Raw genomic sequence first — 19,897 nt, 5'->3', positions numbered from 1 at the left:
TCCTTAGGTTAGTTAGGTTTAAGTAGTTCTAAGTTCTAGGGGACTGATGACCTCAGATGTTAAGTCCCATAGTGCTCAGAGCCATTTGAACCATTTGAGAATTGTTAGAGAAAAAGAAATAAGTATATTATTATTATTATTATTATTATTATTATTAAAGTTAGGTATTTTAACAAAAAAAAAATAAACTTACGAGTGGGCTATTGTTGTTGTTCTATTTGCCGTTGAATGGTCCCGATCTCACGATCAATGGCTATGAGATCATCAATCGGGTTTCCTGTAACAGAACGAAATAAAAATTTTAGTTATTTTTTAAAAATAAAGGATAGATAGAGTCAAAGAAGATTTATTTTTCAGTATACTCACGTGAGTGGCAGTGTTCTGGAGCTGGAGGCTGAACCCAATTATGTAGGGAGCTACGTGGGACAGCTCCGAGCTCTGCTTCTAGCTCGATCTGGAATTGCCTTAAGTGATCTAGAAACAACGATAAACAATAACAAGTACTAAATAAGAAAACAATGGTTAATATAAACGATGAACAAGCTAGAATTAAAATTATACTCATAGGGCAATTCCGGCTGTGGCTGGAGCACTGGGGTCTGTTGGCCTCCAGCCTGCCCCTCAGACTCGATGATAAAGTCCGCGAGTTCAGCTATAACAATGAGACATATAATTAATAAGGAGAATATATAAGATATAAAGGAAAAATTATAATGAAAAAATAAATTATTTACTTACTCGATAATGGCGAATCGTGGAGTCTAAGACTCTTCGCAGCAGACTCCTGGGTGTTGTTAACGTGCTTCATCTTAACAAAACAGATACAGCACACACACACACACACACACACACACACACACACACGAGAACAAACGCACGATGCGGCGAAGAGTGAGAAAGATGACCAGGGGGTGACTCCTTATATAAGTGTGATGACGTAGTATCACATGATCTTAGGATGAACGAATGGCTGTTGAGAATTCTGTGGGGGTGGCGAATGAGTTCACTAGCGCCCCTAGTAGCTGAAAGCTGAACTAGTCAGATGGTTCCTGGACATGGTGAAGGGTTGAGCATTTTATAAAATTATCGAAAAATAATTGATCGTATTTAGACTGGAGAGTGAATTGAGGATTTGAGATAATAAAGTGTGTTAGGATGGGTGATTTATTATTAAAAGTATGTTATATAGGTGTAATTGGATGTTGATGCTATTAAGAATGGCGCTGAAGGAAATGTTTTGGAGATGAATATTGTTAGCTGTTTTTTTTTTTTTTTTCTTGGTAAAGAGAAGGTTAAGTATTTGTGAGCAGATATATAGAATTTGGTTGAGTTCTTATTTTGTGCAGATGGGGATTTGAGTTGCGAACTTCGCGTTAGATCGATTTGCAGATAGGAGTAGCTACGAGCGCGCGATGGATTGCAGTAGTCGCGGTTGACTTCATGTGGAGCGAGCGATGTTGTTGGCTTAGGTACTGGAAGGCGTGCTCTTCCATCTCCTAGATGGCGTGGATTGAACAACCGTACTCGGTTCATAGTTAGAATATTTACAGAGGAGTATGTCGGACGAGAGTATAAAGGTGGAGACCGAGACATGGGTGGCCTCGCGCTCGTGGCACGAGAGAGAGAGGCAAAGGTGACTTAGGTTAGCGTCTTTGTTTGCTAGAGGAGGAGTACACATTAGTACATGTTAGCGAATAAACATGGATCGGTAAGGGGATGTAGTGGTCAGTAGAGAGTTTAACTATTTCATTCGAAGTCCAGGTGGACGAAAATTGATTCGAGATCGATGTGGACTTTGCGTTTTCTAACGAGAGAGGTTAATTAATTGGTCGAGGTCGATTTAATTAAGTAGTGATGGGCAGTTTGTGTTAAATTGATTGCGCACTCGCCTAGGGACGTGCGATCGCTCATGTATACAGGAATGTGTTGGCAATGGAAGGATATCGTTTGGATTATGAGAATAGGGTGATCATTTAAGTTGCGACAGAACACACTTGCTGTTGTGGAAGTTTTCAGTCTTAAGGAAATAGCTTTTGGCGCGAAAAGCGTGGCAGTGCGTTCTTTGTCCGAGAAACACACGTAGTAGATGGTGAGCGGTTGGTCTTGGCAGGTACTAACTTGTTAGTGAAAAAGAATTTTGGCGGGAAACGTGTAGACAGCATCTGTGAGCAAAACAAGTTATTACAAGGGCGGTCGTGAGGTAGGTATGGACAGAGTGCAACGTGTCCTGCAGGAAGAAAATTTGTGGGAAACGTGTGGGATGGCTTTGTTTCTTTCGTAGAGATGTGCAGGTTTCAACGTGCTGCTTTGGGGAGGGGGTAGACTCCCCTGTCCGGGAAAATATGTTGTTGACGAGAACGCTGGACCGGCCGTGACCTGGGGGTATGCGGTCGCTCCCTTACCTGCGGCGACCGTGGCGGGTAGGAGTAGGTCCCTCTGCTGGCGACGATTTCAACTAAACCAGTTCTTGTGTGAACATCGTGGTGAGTGCACTGGGTGTAGCTGCCATCTCCAACATGTGTGTACTAAGTGAGATGGAGAACAAGTGATGACCGTACTTATTGAAATAAAGACTTCCATCCTCTTTTCCTGCCAATTCACAGGAGGTGACTTGCGTTAGTACAAGTGCAATTTATTATTATTTTATGCGATTTTGATAGGTTAGCAGTGAAAAAAAAAGTGATGGGAATGTGGGCTATTTCGTATGTGTGATAGATTATGGTGTTGGAATTTGAATTTGGGTCAGATTTTTGTTGTGGGTGTAAAGGAAATGGTTTTCTGACCGTGGAAATCGGACATCTTGATTCTGTGTTAGTGGAGGCAGGCGAATAATAATAATAAATGATAAATAATAATAAAAGACAAGTACGGTTTTGCATGCATTATCCTGTTGGAATTCAAACTTCCCGCCATTTTTTTCTTCTGGAGGCGTAGGTTAGTGGATGTAGCACAATTGGCCTATTCTCCCGCCAAAATTCAAACTTCCCGCCATTTTTTCTTGAGGTTGGGTTAGTGGACATAGCACAATTGGCCATTTTCCCGCCAAAAGCCGCCATATTGGATGACGTCTCGCTCTGTTGCCAAGTCTACATGCCGCCATCTTGGATGACGTCATCGCCGCCATCTTGAATAAATTTAGCAACAATGCAGAGTGCCCTGACACCCCCCCTTGTCGCCCTACTTAGATAAGGGGATGCATTAAGCACCCGCCCATCAGTAGAGGCTCAGATGTAATGCCGTATACTCTGACTTTAAAAGAACGATCGTCAGTGTCAAGTGTGAATTACTTGAATTACTTCCCACCAATTGATTTAAGCAATGGTGAATGAAGTATTGGACAGATTAGTCTGGAGACTTACAACAGCATTCAGAATATCACAGAGGCTTCATCTGGAAATTAACGGTGGAAAAGAAATTGTGGAAATAGTACCTGGTGCATACATATTGACGATTTAAACGAATTTTTAAAACAGTCTGGACAAGGGCTTACACTTAAACCTAAAGTAAAGACAACCAGTTCAACGATTGACCTTAACCAGAAACGCTCAAAGGGAAGGCTATTCTGTTTCACAAAACGACAGGTTTTGAAGAAGGATCTTAATAAATTGTACAGATCCAACCAGTCAATGGATGTGCTCCCTGTCAGTACAATCCGTGTTAACTGTAATATTGCAACAAATTCTTATCTCAGCAACAGGTTGATTCATACAATTTACAGATTCTTTGCATCAGTGGTAACAGGGTATAAGGTCATTGAGACCCCTACCAACGCTATTTATCTCCCAGTAACAGTTCAGGCTTTACACTATCTGGAGCTGCGTATTGTCGATCAGGATACTCAACTTGTCGATTTTCTCGGCGAGGAAATCAATGTATTGCTACATCTAAAGCAGAACCAGCAGCGACTTTGAACGTGCAGAGATCCAGAAGCGGCGGCGGCCTTCAGCCAGCCAGGACCTGTTGAAGGCAGAGCCGACAGCGTTTAACTTGCTGGCCTGGAAGCACCAGCAGTGAGCTTTCAACCAGTAAGAGATGGCAGTGTCCCCGTATTGTCAAACAGATAGGATGAGTGTGCATAGTGGACAATGTGCAGTGTGGCACTTTACAACAGAAGAGGAAGGTGATAACAAGTGCAAACTAGAAGTTTCTTAAATCAGTGGGTCTGAAGCCACGCAGTGATGTCAGTCATTATAACTAACCTGGTGGAATATAACTAGTGTATTATATGCCAGGAATACTTTCCACATAAACCTTATGCATCAACCACATTTAAGAAGAATGATGAAATTATAATTGTCATCCAACACCAAGACGCTTTAACTCTCCCATGCAAGAGCTTCATATATCTTGATGGATCATTTACAAAAAGGCATGGTACTGCTATAGTGGCATAAAAACTTACGCATAATGATTTATCGTTCCTGTTTCATAAGATACGATATGAACTTAACAGAGTCGAGGTTGAATGTACACATAATGTAGGCGTAACATCAACTTTTAAAACATATGTCTCTACTTCTCCCTCGGATTTGAACGATTTAGCAAATGCTGGATGGTTCATAGATGACCCAGTGGATAGAACAGTAGAAGAGTACAAGTGATTTACTGCGTGTATACCTTTCAAATTGTTTATGGGATACTTTGAGGACATGCAGAGAATTGTTCTGAATGCTAAACAGGAACTTATTCTGGTACGAAATGCAACCGACTACAACTCATACATTCAAGGAGATCAAAAGGAGAATAATAAAATTATGTGGAAAATGTCCCACGTCACAGTATCGGATCAACAGCATTTGAAGCTTTAAAAAGTTCTGAATGCTGATATATTTCTACCGTTATCGTTCCATTCATGAGAGGTTTTCGAGTACCCAGTGCTACCGACTACAAGCAGACAGACGAGTTTGTTAAAACCTCTGCTCAACTGGACACCCCCGGGTCAATCATACTTGCATTTCACACCAATAGAACAGGGGATATAGCAAATTTTCCTACCAGATTTGATAATTGCAAGTTAACTAATGCCACAGTGTACCTGAACTCTGAATTCTACGCGTATGACAATGTACACTTGCAGTGGATCTATACAGTCTAGCATATGGCATGTATGTGAGGTTCCGTACTTCATACTATGAAGAGGATAGATGTCTATTGAGAGCACAAAATTCAAGGAGCTATACCGATCATCGTAATAGACTGCTCGAAACAGAACGAGGTAATTAAGTCTGGACCTATAGATGTACGAACTGAGTTTGAATCTTCAGCAAATTTCCTGAAACACATTGCAACATATGCTCTAGTGACTGTGTGATTAACTACTACCTTCTCATTGGTATTGTGCAACGAGCTGTGTAAATGAACAGGTGCTTTGCCATATTCAGAGCATTCCACAATGGCATCTCAAGGTGTGAACATCATAGCAGCCACTCATGGTTTCTATGCTGATGAGCATAAACAGTTCATACTTAAAAACGTTGCGTTCATACAGAATAAGGAATTTTCTGGAAAAATAGAGACATTATCAGCAAACACTGCATCACTGAACTTTTTCAAGGATGTGAAGTGTGCTAAAACATTTTGGAGTGCAAAGTGATTAACACGTTTCGACCATGGAATTCACTGGGATGATCCTGGCATACCCTATAAAGATATGGTAACGCCACTTCGATTATTCGACCACACGGATACTATCATCTACATAAAGGAGAAGGAGAAGATCTCATGGATGTTCAAGTTTTCCATTATTCAAGACCTGGAGTTCTACCCCAGAAGAAGATGTGTGAAAATAGTGTTGCTTTGTCTGCTTATGAAAATGTAAAATTACTTTTAAGTTCGATGAGAAATAAATAATTTTTTTTACCTCACAATATGTGTATGTTTGCTTTTATTGATTTCACCCTATTCCTCCCCTTTGAAAATATACAGATTTGCCCAGATACTATGTTTGTGGTTTCCTTCAAGCACTGGAGATATAATTTTAGACATATTTGCTATATGTCTTTGGAAGCAGACATGGTCATGCGCCTTCTCCTTCCATAAGCCAATTCGTGCTGCACGATCGGTGTAATCCCATGCAACAATTCTATGTATTTTGTTGTCTTCCATCTTAAACTTCAACATCTTCATAGCACTCATCTTCAGAAACGTCCACCCCGATAGCTGAGTGGTCAGCATGACAGATTGCCGTCCTACGGACCCAGATTCAATTCCCAGCTGGGTTGGGGATTTTCTCCGCTCAGCGACTGGGTGTTGTGCTGTCTTCATCATTATTTCATCCCCATCCGGGGCGCAGGTCACCCATTGTGGCGTCGAATGAAATAAGACCTGCATCAAGGTGGACAGACGTGTCCCTTAAGAGGCCTCCCAGCCAATGACGCCAAATGCTCATTTCCATTTTTTTTTCCATCTTCAGAAAAACTAATGTCATTTGCTTCCTGCACGTCCTTTACATACATTTGTGAGGGTAGGAATTTGTGAAGTAACAACAAAGATATATGGTGACAAATTTCTTCATGTATTCAATTTTCTCCTTGTATTCAATTTACACACATAAAATTTGATTTTTGAGACACAGTTCAGTTCTTGAGACACACTTCATTTCTTGAGGTACAGATCTTTGCTTGAGATACAATTAGTCTCTGATATTTCAGTTCAAAGATACGTACATTTAATCTACACACTATTACTAATAACTAGAAAAAAAAAGAATCTCTCAACAGCAACGCTGTTTGAGAACATTTTTACAATTTTCCAGCAGCCCTGGATGACAATATTTTACAATTTTTTTATAAATTACGCTAAAAAGTAATGCAGAGATTCTTTTTTACTACAACTACATTCCAAAGACCCAATAGGTTGAACAGTAATTCTGATGGACTGTGAGCTATATACACCAAAAAACTAATTGGTCTTAGACAGCTAGTGGCAGTTGAAAGCCAAAAACTATTCTGTTTACGTAACGCACATGGTGACTAGATATAGTGACATGTTTGTATACAGTATACATACGCTGTGTATGAATAAATAAATATTTCGATGAGATATATTTGTTTATGCAACTTTTCAATTTTTTAAAACTTTATTAAATATTATTTTCACAGCATACTCTCTCTCTCTCTCTCTATCTATCTCTATCTCTCTCTCTTTCTCACTCATTCTCTCCCTCTCACTCAGTCATAGTCCCCCACCCATCCTCTCACTACAAGTGAATAGTGTGAGTGTGGGAGAGTTTCAAACCTGTCATCACAAATGACCCTTTTATCGTCATCAGGCGACTGGCTGATGTTAGACTGCAGCACAGTGTACACCTTGTGTCCTCTTGCTGGAATACTACACTCCTGGAAATTGAAATAAGAACACCGTGAATTCATTGTCCCAGGAAGGGGAAACTTTATTGACACATTCCTGGGGTCAGATACATCACATGATCACACTGACAGAACCACAGGCACATAGACACAGGCAACAGAGCATGCACATTGTCGGCACTAGTACAGTGTATATCCACCTTTCGCAGCAATGCAGGCTGCTATTCTCCCATGGAGACGATCGTAGAGATGCTGGATGTAGTCCTGTGGAACGGCTTGCCATGCCATTTCCACCTGGCACCTCAGTTGGACCAGCGTTCGTGCTGGACGTGCAGACCGCGTGAGACGACGCTTCATCCAGTCCCAAACATGCTCAATGGGGGACAGATCCGGAGATCTTGCTGGCCAGGGTAGTTGACTTACACCTTCTAGAGCACGTTGGGTGGCACGGGATACATGCGGACGTGCATTGTCCTGTTGGAACAGCAAGTTCCCTTGCCGGTCTAGGAATGGTAGAACGATGGGTTCGATGACGGTTTGGATGTACCGTGCACTATTCAGTGTCCCCTCGACGATCACCAGTGGTGTACTGCCAGTGTAGGAGATCGCTCCCCACACCATGATGCCGGGTGTTGGCCCTGTGTGCCTCGGTCGTATGCAGTCCTGATTGTGGCGCTCACCTGCACGGCGCCAAACACGCATACGACCATCATTGGCACCAAGGCAGAAGCGACTCTCATCGCTGAAGACGACACGTCTCCATTCGTCCCTCCATTCACGCCTGTCGCGACACCACTGGAGGCGGGCTGCACGATGTTGGGGCGTGAGCGGAAGACGGCCTAACGGTGTGCGGGACCGTAGCCCAGCTTCATGGAGACGGTTGCGAATGGTCCTCGCCGATACCCCAGGAGCAACAGTGTCCCTAATTTGCTGGGAAGTGGCGGTGCGGTCCCCTACGGCACTGCGTAGCATCCTACGGTCTTGGCGTGCATCCGTGCGTCGCTGCGGTCCGGTCCCAGGTCGACGGGCACGTGCACCTTCCGCCGACCACTGGCGACAACATCGATGTACTGTGGAGACCTCACGCCCCACGTGTTGAGCAATTCGGCGGTACGTCCACCCGGCCTCCCGCATGCCCACTATACGCTCTCGCTCAAAGTCCGTCAACTGCACATACGGTTCACGTCCACGCTGTCGCGGCATGCTACCAGTGTTAAAGACTGCGATGGAGCTCCGTATGCCACGGCAAACTGGCTGACACTGACGGCGGCGGTGCACAAATGCTGCGCAGCTAGCGCCATTCGACGGCCAACACCGCGGTTCCTGGTGTGTCCGCTGTGCCGTGCGTGTGATCATTGCTTGTACAGCCCTCTCGCAGTGTCAGGAGCAAGTATGGTGGGTCTGACACACCGGTGTCAATGTGTTCTTTTTTCCATTTCCAGGAGTGTAGTTTGCCATACCATATGAGGCAACTGTGGTGCAGCATCACGAACACCACTGTCCAGGCACTGAAAATAGTCTCCGAAAGAGAGAGATCTCGATGCCACTCGGCACACACCCTTAGTCCATCTCCAGGTGGCACCTTCCAATGTGTGATACGCATGTATTTTTGATCGCAGAGCTACAAATTCCACAATTGGCAGCTCGTCTTTCATAAGGCCGGTGACCCTCTCGTTCTGTGGAACAATACAATAAGGATTATCGGCCATGTATAAGGGTATGTCAAATTCATTACTGTGGTGCCCATTTCTTCATATGGACCGCAGTTCTTCACCCAACAGATGAAGCTATCTGTATCCATAAAAGTAATTTAGGTTCTGCAAAATAAGTTTTTGCAAACTCATAATGAAAGTAGTCAATGTGGAGGTTCGATAGATCTCGTATGCATATCCCCACATAAATAGGCTTCGTAAACTCTACTGCAGTCTTCGCCATTTCCACAGCAACAATGTTCTTATTGGATACGGTGACCCATTTATAGTTTGGTCTGGCGATACATTTTCTTGCGGCGTAACGCCTATCGCATTCGGTTCTAACAAGGGAACCTCCCCATCGCACCCCCCTCAGATTTAGTTATAATTTGGCACAGTGGATAGGCCTTGAAAAACTGAACACAGATCAGTCGAGAAAACAGGAAGAAGTTGTGTGGAACTATGAAAAAATAAGCAAAATATACAAACTGAGTAGTCCATGGGCAACATAGGCAACACAGCTGCGGAGCGAGAGGTCCTGGGTTCAAGTCTACCCTCGAGCGAAAGATTTAGTTACTTCATTTTTGCAAAGTTATGATCTGTCCGTTCGTTCATCGACGTCTCTGTTCACTGTAATAAGTTTAGTGTCTGTGTTTTGCGACCGCACCGCAAAATCGTGCGATTAGACGAAAGGACGTGCCACTCCAATGGGAACCGAAAACATTTGATCCAGGAAAACACGTCTGATATTTTCTATACGACACTGGTGACGGCATGTGCGTCACATGACACGAATATGTTGTAGACTCACCCAACTTGCACAATTGGCGAATGGGTAAAAAGATTCTTCTACCTTGCCCGATTTAGGTTTTCTTGTGGATGTGATAATCACTCCCAAAAAAGTGATGAAAACATAAGAGTGTGTCACATAAACTGCAACAAATGAATGCAAGAGTTTCACAGTCGCACAGTTTTCTCTGTGCTCTGTCAAAACATATGTTTTTCACGTTTTCAAATTTTTCCGTGTGTAGACCGTCAAATCCTACATATGTCCAAGCAAATCTGAACATGTCCTGGAATTTTGGAGAGCGAAGTTGATTATGGGTGAATGCCTGAACTCTGATAATTGTCTGAAAATAAAAAGTTAAAATTTTGTACTGGAGGGAAGACTTGAACCAAGGACCTCTTGTTCTGCAGCTGCTCACGCTAACCACGGGACCACAGCACTCCGGTGCATACATCGTCCTCTATATTGCTTATGTTGCCCATGGACTACTCAGTTTGTATATTTTGCTTATTTTTTCATAGTTCCAAACAACTTCTTCCTGTTTTCTCGATTGATCTGTGTTCAGCTTTTCAAGGCCTATCCACTGTGCCAAATTATAACTAAATCTGAGGGGGGTGCGATGGGGAGGTTCCCTTGTAAGCAAAATTTCATGTCGTTCTCTCAAATTCTCTATCGTTTTACTGAAAATTGAATTATTCATTAATTTATAAAAATCTTTCTCAGAAGTCACACATTATGGTAGCTCTCTGTCTCGTATTCAGATCAATGTAGTCCTTGAACCAGGCGCATTGCTTGAAGGAGATAGTTTTCGTGATTCTAGCTGTCTCCATCTCCAAGGTGAGACACTGCTGGAGATTACGGTAATGAATAATATATCTCTGCTTATTTCCCAGGGTTGTCATCAGTTTTATGTGGAGCCTTCTCACGAAACTAGTTGCTTTGGACATAGCGACAAATCAGCGTGCACGTCATGCAAACTAATAGGGTATGTGAGTTTGGCCTCCACCACATACCCTGCATCAGAGTCAGCCGCCATACCCCCTTTTATTCCACCTAATCCCTTGAATTCGTCCTTGGGCACCCATCGAAACTCACCAATCGGCAGTGATTCTTGCATGGCGTGCCCATATAAGTTATTCACATCCAGGAGCATGATGTACCTCGAATCAAGGGATTAAACCTGTCACCAATCCATAGGTATTTCCCTTGGTATCCCTTGAATCAAGGGATGCGTTAAACCTGTCACCTGTCCGTGGGTTATTTGCTTTCGCGTGTCTATGAATACATTGGCAGATCCCCCCACGGATCCCTTAGTCAAAGAAAAGAAGCAGGTCAACGTCAATCAGTAATTCAATTCTGAACTTCGTTTTCTTGAGCATTGCGTCCCAAGACAACCTAGGTGAAATGTAATAAAAGGCAGGATCCAGAGAATATGTCGTCATACATAGACTCCAGAATTGATCGAAAACATCATCAAGCAAGCGCATGTCTGTGTCCATGTAAAGCTGTGCATGCTCTCCTAAAGTGGCGATGCTGAATTTCCACCAGATATTCATGGCATGCTCATACTCTGCCTCCATTATGGCATCGCCCGTAAGATTTCTGGAGAATGCAGTTATGTCGAGCAGCCTGGTTTCGTTGAGTTTTGCCATACTATCCAGATACTCGTATGGGAAAACCCCCTTTCTAGTTACAAGTTGAAACTTTTTCTCGTCGGAAAATGTGGCCTGAGTGATGAGCATATCTTCCTGAGGTAGAGTTTCAACGAGCTTCTGAAGTGGTGCCTGCATAGAACATAGCGAGTCGAGGAAGTGGAGCATTATTCTTGGCGTCATTCGTTTGTAGAATGAAAGATATTCCTCAATGCTCTCAAGCAGGACACTGATGTGATTTTTTTCCCATCTGAAATCAGTCAAACGAAAGTGAGAGTTATACCTGCTTAAATTATGGAAGAAAACGGTTATGTCTTGGTAACTGATACTTCAAATTGGACGTATTGTGAGGTACGCCAAAGAACTTCCCCGTAAGGTGACAGTGTTCCCTATGAGGAGTTTACGCTTTTCTGTCCAATGGCAGCCCACAAATATTACAGTGAACCACGTCATTCTACAAATCTTCATTCTCTTTCGATTTGGTCATGGGAATGGTGTCGCTGTAAAGCTTATCAACCTCCCATGAAAGTTTTGCAAGCTCAGTGAGATGCCAAACCACAGGATCATCCTCGACATAAGACTTGTATCAGTTAAGACTTGAATCGTAGAACGATACAATTTGGTTGGCTGCCGCATATGGTAGGTGTTTTTCTGTGAAGGTAGTGTGTGAGGCTGTGGGGGTCACCTTCAGAGCGGGCCACAGCAGTGAGGAGCCATTCAGTGTACACCACAACCGTGCATTGCTCCTGATGGAGAGCATTTTTAAACATCGTGAATTTTTTATTCCTCAGTCGGCACAATAACACATACACGGTGCTTGGAAGCACAATCTACTAGATGTTCTGCTAAAAACTTGTGTGAGGAAAAATAATTCAGACACCTTAAGCAAATATGCTTTACACAATGATTGTTTGACAATTGTTAGGAAAGGAGTCGGGACATGCCTTTGATCCAAACATAATGATAATTGCGATTATCCTTGTTTTTCTCATCGCCAAATAAGAGCATGTTTACATGCATTTTATGCTCACCAGTAAATTTTGAGAAATGGAAGGGGCCGACGATTATACGCCACTTCTAATCATCTGATTTGCGTTTCTCCAGCCCATAAACATGAACCAATATTCTGGTACTCTGAGCTTCAGATTTAAGTGCGTCCTGGGAACTGGATACCATCAAAGTTATCCTTAGGAAGCTTGGTATAGCTGAACCCTCCATTTACTGGATCACAGACATATGTATGGACGTCCAGGTGTAGTATTCAGCTTAGTGCTTTAGCTGACTCCCTAACTTCCATCTCGGAAAACCAGGCCATTAGAGCTGTCAAGGTGGATTCTTGATTTATGTGCTCCACGTTGTCACCCCATTATCTCTCCAGAGATAATGAAACTTCTCTATATGCCAGAGGTGACGATGGGGGGGGGGGGGGGTTCAACAGTTCGATGCACAATACTGCACCGCATTTAATGGCGGAATATATTGCAGACCATTAACGCCCTTGAGAAGCTCCGTTTCCAAGACAGGAAGGCAAGCTCTTAGAAAATAAAACGGATTGCAGTACCCTCCTGTTGCATTCCGTTTCTAGTGAACGAGATTTACTCCTCAAAGGCTTCTGCAATTACCGAGTATTCTAACTGTGGTATAGTGTCACTGATCGGATGTCCTTCACTAAAAGGTCGAGAGAGGGAACTGCCGCTAGCCACAGGATTACTACAGCTAATACTACTACAACTAGATGACAAAGCTGCTTGCGGTGAGGTGTTAAGGGGTATGTGCCGTACCTTGCGAGATCGGCGAGGACGAGAAGCTGGACGAAGAAGAGACGCTGTGGTACCAGGCCATTGCGAGCAGCCTTGCTTCTGTTGATGCTGCAGCCCTGACGCACTTGTCGGAGGCAGGGTGGTCCATTGACGCCAGAGCGAAAGTGACCTTCACCACAGCATATGGCGTGGACGGTGGTGCTATAGAAAAAGAATAACGAACACAATTAAGTAAAACCTTCCAGACATCGCCAGCTGCTGCTGCTGCTGCTGCAAGAAAAGAAAGACCACAGATTATTATTATTATTTGTAAGTAGAATGAGTAAATGTATATAAATTACCTGTTTCACTCTGGCCCCTTGGCACCTCCTCGTGCTGACGAAGGTCTCCCTCCATCTCCTCCAGGCACTGTGCCATTTTGTCCTCTCTTGAACTGGGTAAGAGCCGTCTGTCCATCTCACTGATATCACCAAGAAGCACATATTAATTTTTTTAAATAATGAAAGCATATACAAACATGACAAACTTCAAGAAAAGAAATATTTTTTTTAGAATATGCACTCACAGGAAATCTGCAATGGCTCCTGCTTATCCTTGATACATATTCCTCCCTGTTCATTTTCTTCTACCAGAAAATCGCCTACAATAACAACAAAGTATATGTACTATATTACATGTACGATGAAATTGTTGTCAAACAGCAACATATTACGTATACACAGTGCTACGAAGAAGAATACATATGTACTACTTACAATTTTGATGCTCCTGCCGTTGCTAGTTTTGAGTAGCAAATTATATGTTGCCCATATGCTAAAACAATATGACGACATGTATTCAATACTATGAAATTCTTAATGAAAAGTTACAGTTATCGATATTTATTTTTGAAATCAAGTACAACAGCAAAGATTCACTGACTGACCACTAAATAACAGTAGCATATTACATATAGGCCTACAAAGAAGATATATATATATACTATTTATGATGCTGTTGCTGCTACATTTCAGCATTCATTTCATCCACAATTTGGTGGATGTATACTGAACCAATAAGACGAAATGCATTTAATACTACGAAATCATTAATGGAATAAAAAGTTGCCATTTTTGATATGAATATTAACTTACCAGGTGATTCCCATTGCCTCAGGAATTTGCTGCCACTGCCATTGCTGCGCTTAATTTTTCCAAATACAAACTGGTAGCACAGACACTAACAAGAAGACGACCTGAGACACCAGCAAACGATAGCAGAATGAGGATGGAGCTGGAGGGGGTAGGGTTTATACAGACTCAGTCTCTGTCCACTAATTTGGTGGGAACCAATCAGACTGCAATATTCGGGGATACCTTGGTTGACAGATTTGGACTAGGGCTATTGATAAAATATCGATTTACCATTTTTCTCAATGGAATCATTATATTTCGGCGACAATTCCTTTCCCGATATATCCATATCAAATGGCAATATCGAGCGGCGATATTTTTATTTTCTGTTATTTTTTCGCAATTTTCGGTAAATATTTGAAATTATTCTTTTGAAATTGTAGTAGAACGTAATTTTACTTTCACTGTGTGAAGGAGACTTACTACTTTATGAGCTTTCATCACCTCCAGTCTTTCTCTTTGACTATGTGAAGAAAGCATAGGTGGCACAAAGGAGAAGTCCGTTTGGTTCAAATGGCTCTGAGCACTATGGGACTTAACTTCTGAAGTCATCAGCCCCATAGAACTTAGAACTACTTAAACCTAACTAACCTAAGGACATCACACACATCCATGCCCGAGGCAGGATTCGAACCTGCGACCGTAGCGATCGCGCGGTTCCAGACTGTAGCGCCCAGAACCGCTCGGCCACCCCAGCCGGCAGAAGTCCGATTGAACTGGGGGTAGCAGTGTGAATGGAATAACAAGATTTTCGATGTGGAGAAATAACACACCAGTTGCGTAATAAGCAATTTTTAACGCAACTAGTGTGCTCTTTCTTCACATCAGCATTCTTCAAAAACAGTTGCTGAAAATGATGAACAAAAATCTAAATGACAAGATTGGTCTTTGCAGCGGGTGGAGAGATGGGAAATGCTGACGAAATCGGCGCTCGGCACTGCTATCAGAAAAACGCTTAACTTCACCATGCAATTTTGACACTACAACTGCTACGTCGCTAGCGCTTGCAGAAACGAAAAAAAGGGACGTCGACATGTGTTCTGGACAAATTCGATATTTGATGAAACAGAACGATGGACCCATCAGTCACATCTTATTGTACCACTTACGTGCAGTTATGGTACAGTTCATTAGCCAAACAGTGTATAGTCGCACTGTACATGAACACGATTGTGCGATTATGTGGCCCAGGATACAGTTACACTTGTGAGGGGCAGTCTACCCTCCTGCTGCAAACACCTTGTGTGTTTAACCCATTCAGTACATATACATGTTAAAATTTTATTTTTGTAGGGGTCCACATCCTCAAAATGTTTTGAGAACAAAAATATGGGCCAAGTAGGCTGTATTCTGTTATCTGTGTGATCAGCCAATTTCAGCCTTGGGCCATTTTAAAGCATGTATCTCAAGCTTCCAGTTTCATTTTACATTGTAATACATTGCTGATACATGTGGTCAGGAATACGTTTTACTCTTGTGTGTATGTGGCATGAAAGCAATACAATATTGTTCATTGTTACGTCTGTCAGCTGACACAAAAAGAAAGATGACATCTCATGACAATGTATAATATACCTTCAACATAGATTGAGTCTCTCCCTGGTGATCCATGTTGCATTGTACAGGCCACACAGGTTGATGACAGTTGGATGCTTTAAACGCACATTGTACCAGGTCTTGAAGTGTTAACTTTGCTGTACCACGCCCAAACATGTTGACAATGGATACATTGTTGCTACTGAAGATATTGCTGTGTCGAGTGCATGGCTTGTTCTTACTTGTCATGCAATCTTCGATGTATTTCAGCTTACTACATAGATGATCCCGCTTCATATCCCTGAACTGCACCTTTGTACCTCGCTGGACATTACCTGTTCCCACTATAACTACAAAGTCTGTGTCAGGTGCTAGAACAAGATTGAGATGCTTCATTCTGTTGGTGGAAACTGCAGAAGTGTTGAACAACAGCACTCTGTAATGACTTAGCTGAGGCTTGGTGGATGGTGCAATCATATACAGTGGGAAGTCCAAGTCTGGAAACATTCTATGTTGTACTCTAATGTATCAGGTGCCTCATCAGAGAGCTTATCTGCATGATGACTTAATGGGGCCAGCGACTGATACAGTGGGAACTCAAAGTCTGGAAACAGTTCCCCAAGCTGACTTGATTTTCACTCCAGCATGTTAGGGTCTGCACCATAGAGTTTGTCCACATGCTGACTTGATTTCTTTTCTGCTGCTGCTCAAATGTACTTGATTTCCACTACAGCAAGTTGCAAGCTGCATCTGGGAGCATGTCTACATACTGGCTTGATGTCGCCTGCTGCTGCTACCACTCCTCAAATAGATCAGGCACTGCATCATCTACATCAGGGAGCTCTTGAAATGAGGCAGAAATAAAGGAATAGCATGAAAAGAAAACACACACACACACACACACACACACACACACACACACACACACGCACAAGCACATGTGTGCACATGCACACACGCATGCACAGACACACATGCTGTCAGTTTCTTCTTCTGCCTGGAGGAGGCAGATCTCTGATGATGCTTCATGATGATGATGATGATGATGATGATGAGGCTTTCACTATGCAGTACAGAGCACAAATGATGGGTTCACTTGATGGCTAGTAAGCCTGTGCTGAGGATAGGTGGTGGGAATAAATGACTGCAGTGGCATGGGAATGGGATCAACTATTTTGGACAGTGTTCATATTACTTGACTCTACTGCATCTGTTGCTGCAAATGCTAGTATGGTACTGTACTAACTGAGACAAAGTGAGCCACATGTCTGTATGAACCATTATAGCACATTTTCCTGTACAAACACCTTTACAATTTATCAGAAATGAGACGGGGGTGTATGTTGTGAGAGGTGTTACAGACTTTGATGCCACTTCTGCTAAACCTCAAACCTTAGAAAGAAGACTATGTATACTCTGCTGGCCTGCATACAACACATTTTGGAGAACAACTTATATCACTGCTAGCTGACTTCTTTTGCTATATCACATGAACATGGAGCAATGGGAACAAATATGTTCCTCTGTGATGAAACTTTATGTGTCTGAGTGTGGTGAACTTGTGCAGCTTGTACTCTGCAATATGGATTACTATGGAGAGAGTACCTATGGCAGACATATCATAACTGCCCTTTGACTGTGTTGTCAAGTATTTGTTGGAACACGAAGTTAGTGTTCCGGTCTTCATGGAGTACTGTGGTGTACCATCTGGCACTGGTGACTGTTTTTCATGTTGAAAAGTTGTGTATAAGTAGGGAATGGACCTCCATCAGCAGGGTAAATGTGGGTCTCTTGATTTTCTCAACAGGCACATTGAGAGAGAAAGGAGTGGTTTGGCTCCTTCTGCTATTCCACCTGCATATGGAGGAATGGGGGAACGAATATGCGCCTCTGTCAAATAACTCTAAATGTTCTATTGTGGTGAAACTCTGCAATATTTATCACTATGGAGAGACTCACCTCAGATATTGCAGTGATCTAGTGTTCTGTGCTGTTCTTGAGGTTACTGCAGCATATGGCAAGTGTGGATGCCAAACGCTGTTGTCCGGCACATGACTATTCCTGTGAAGGAGTTCATCTACGGGCTTCAAGGAATGATAGTCACAGCCTTGGAATGGGATTATGGTATGTGTTTCATTCGTTGGATAGTGCAGAAGTATCTGATGTCTGCCTATGTATCATGCACCAGTGGAGAGGGCATAACTGCCAGTGTCTGTCACTACAAGCTATCTCGCCATTTGAACTTATAGTAGCTGCTGAAAAGGGTTAAAGTATTTTAACTCTAATGTCAGAGAGACTGTGGAGGGTTGCGGAGCATAACACAACTGAACTTGTGGTGGCAGAAGTGAGCCAGTATGGAGCAGAGTGGGCTTCCCCTCTCCAGTGTTTGTTTAAGATATACAGCAGAGAGATCCAAACTTAGAGTTAGGAGAAGCAGTATGCAATGACCATACACCTCTGATGGGCCAATACACCGGAATTATATACTGTTATAAATAGCCTGACAGGTCTGTGCTGGATTGTGATGCCACAGATCCAGTGCCAGTATTCTAAGTCTTGGATTCTGACGTCATAGAGCTGCACCAGTATGCCATGTTCGATCACCACCTTGTGTTCTGGCATCATAAAGCCTGTCGCAGTATTCCAAATCTTGGATTCCAAAGTCATGGAGTTAGTATTCCAGGTCAGCCATCTTGCATCAAAATCTTCGATACTAACATCATAGATCCAATGGAAACATCTGATGTCATACACACTAAACCGTGGAGTAACGATACTTTAGCGAGGTCCTTACATAAGACATTCAGTGCATGGTATTGTCATTGCTGACGTATAGTTTCACTGTAATTGGATAGTTCTCTCTCTCTCTCTCTCACACACACACACATCGGTAATGACATTTTCTGCAAAGGAAGACGCTAGTTCGATCAATTTTAAAGTGCAATACAAACAGTATATCGAACGAAATCATAGAGATCCTGTTAGGATCATAACATTCACGTATAGTCCAGACGAAAGTGTAGCGGTACGACGCAAAATTCACTTCTTTCAGTAAAATTTTCATCGATTTAAGCACAAAGTTGGATGATTTGGCTTGGATGCGTGCTGGACAAGCGAAGGAAGTTTGTGTTGCACTATGTTCTTGCTACCTGCGTCGATGTTATAGGTCAATTTGCGATTTTGGCAATTGTGAGGTAGCGTTACTTGTTTGCAGGTGTAAATAGTGTCAATTTAGTATCTAATCATTCTCAATAATGTCTGGCAACGGAGCACCGAACACACCTCAACCACAGTTCTTTGTACTACTCCACAGGTACATAGCAATGCGATAATTTAGTTGTCAAAATTTCCTGACTTCTTCCTAACTGATGTGAAGTGGGGGAGTGCTGTGTTCTGTAAGGAGATTAGCATAGAAAACGTTTGTGTCATCAATATTGTGTGTATGTCCCATACTGCTAGTAGAAATACCACTCCATGTAAATAGCTTATGAGCACAATTTCATAACCACGGCTGGTTGTGACCATGTAGGCGGTAGACACTGGCCTCCTGCGCTCCATGCCATACCGTGTGATTCACAGCCCCATTATACTGGGAGAGTCATTCCCAGTCTTTACATGGATGGATTGTAGGTTCCATTGACTTGCTATCTCTGGGCCATACCAGGAGAATTTGCTGCAGTCTAGCGCTTGATACTAGCGACAGTTTTTCGAGTTCAGATGCCATGGATAAGAAATGTACCGATCATGACTCCCATAAGATGTCATTGTTTTTTCATTTACTATAATTGCCGCATCTTTGATGGCTACAATTTGTGTTGTAAATATGTATCACGAAACACGTATTGGTCGAAAACTGAACAGCAGTCCCTTGGATGCAAAGGTACCATGAGATGACAGAAAATTCGATCAGCTTGCATATGGTGGTGATGCTGGTGGCCAGGCACAAATCTTCTGCACTACACACTGAAGTGTGTATATGAATCATTTAACTA

Source organism: Schistocerca nitens, chromosome 3 (assembly GCF_023898315.1).
Source record: "Schistocerca nitens isolate TAMUIC-IGC-003100 chromosome 3, iqSchNite1.1, whole genome shotgun sequence".
NCBI lineage: Eukaryota > Metazoa > Arthropoda > Insecta > Orthoptera > Acrididae > Schistocerca > Schistocerca nitens.
Note: the sequence above shows the minus strand (reverse complement) of the source record.